A 2,018-nucleotide genomic window follows, 5' to 3' on the forward strand; every position below is an offset into this window, starting at 1 on the left:
TGGTAACCCTAGGCTCATGAGACTCTAGTTCTGTGCCTCCATGTGCAGCTCCCAGACAGAGTGCCAGGAACCCCACAAGCTGGCCCAGCCTGATGGCATGGGACTCCCCACAGCTCCTGGTACTAGCACACCATCGGGCTGGGCTGGTTCCATGTGGGTCTCAGTGTTACAGCTGGGAATCATGCACTGCAGGGCCAGTCCAAACTGTTTGATGCCTGGAGGGGATGGGCCAGGCTGGGTCAGCTCAATGCCATGCTGCTGAGAATGGCATGGTACTGGAAGGTGTCTGGCTGGCTCCTTGCTGCACTGTGTGGTTCCATGCTGCAATGCTGGGACCTGCACAGAGCCAGCCTGGCTTATCCTGTCCTGGCCCAATGGAGGGGAAACGGAGGAAACTGAGTGCTGCTGGGCCGGGCCCACCAGCTCTGTGCCATGCTGCATAGGTCCTAGCATTGCAGCTGGGAACTGTGCAGTGTGGCACAGAGCCAGCCAGCCCAGCCAGGCACCTCCTATCAGCATGCGGTTCCTGGCTGCAACACTAGTGTAGCAAGCTTACCTTTTCAGAGGTTGGGTTGAGTCCCAGGATTGACAGTCTGCTGTTTGATTCATGGAGCCCACCCACCAATCCAGAGGCAGCACAAGGGAAGCAATGCCCTGCCCTTTTCCAAAAGGAGGGGGCAAGGAGCAGCTGGACCTGAATCAGAACTGCACCAGCCAGGTCCAGAGAATTTCAGGGGTGGAGCCCCTGAACAGTATAAAAGGGGAGCGTGCTTGGCACACTGGGGAGACACGATGAGGGACAGCGAGGAAAGAGGAGCTCCAGAGATGACCGTCTTTGGGACCCCGCTTGAACTTCAGCGGTGCTTGAATCAACGCATGGGGATCAGGTTTTACGAGCTGCTCAAGGTGGCTTGAGCCTGCAAACCTAGCAAGCAACTGGGCAGTTGGTGTGCAGATTGGCACATGGAGAGCTGGCCCTGGGAGCAGCTCAAGGCTTCTTGGGCCCCACACAGTGTGCAGATAAGCACACAGAGAATCCACCCTGGGAGCAGCTTGCGGCAGGTCAGCACACAGAAGACCTGCCTGAGAGCAGCTAGCAGCTGCTCAAGTTAGCCCTGGCTCTAGGCCAAGTGACCGGAGCTCTGCAATGTGGCTCTGCCTTTAACTAAAACAGCCCCAGTGCCCAGAGCAGGGCCAGGGAAAGGGAGGACCCCCAATGTGAGACTGGGAAACCAGAGCCTGTAAGGGTTCAGCTCCTGCGAGAGAGAGCGAGCCCTGGGCTGCCCAGTGCGGGGTGCCAGGCCATCAAAGAGCTGAAGGTGCCACTGGAGAGAGGTTCTCATAGGATCAGCGTCCAGGGGATGAGCCTTGGCTGCTTCAGAGAGGAAGTGTGAGTTGCTGGGGAAGTGGGTCCCACAGGAGAGGTGGGTACAGGACAGGAGAGTCTGCAGCCTCCACCCTCCATTGCGAAAGGAGCATGTCCACATCCCAGGGCCCTAAAGAGGAGGGGCTTCAAGGAAACCCCTTGGGGAGGTACTGTGTGCACTCCCTATTTTGGGTGATTATTGTTGTGTCACGGTCTATATAGCTATGAGTATTCTTTAAGGAAGTTTATATGGTTTATATGTTTTTAATGTGTTAATATGTATATTTGTATTGTTACTTCATAGGTCTAGGAAATATTATTAACTTATCTGGGTTATATAAGTTGAGTCCCAATATGTGTTTATTGTGTTTTAACCTTAACTATCTTGGTCAATGTATTAATTATGATATATGTTGTAAGTTATATAGTTTATGTGAATTGTGTGATATTATATGTAGTGAGATGCTACGCTTTATTGTAAATATTTCATGATTTGTCTTACAATTTATTACTATAATAAATACTTATATATGTGAGAGGGGAGGCAGGAGCCCCCTCCACACAGCGTGGCCCAAACCCTGATCCACGCGCCCCAACACTTACCACAGGAGCAGAGACAGGTGGCAGTTGCGAAGAGATCTGAACACGGACG

Source organism: Gavialis gangeticus, unplaced genomic scaffold, assembly GCF_001723915.1.
Source record: "Gavialis gangeticus isolate Ggan-Ray unplaced genomic scaffold, GavGan_comp1, whole genome shotgun sequence".
Lineage (NCBI taxonomy): Eukaryota > Metazoa > Chordata > Crocodylia > Gavialidae > Gavialis > Gavialis gangeticus.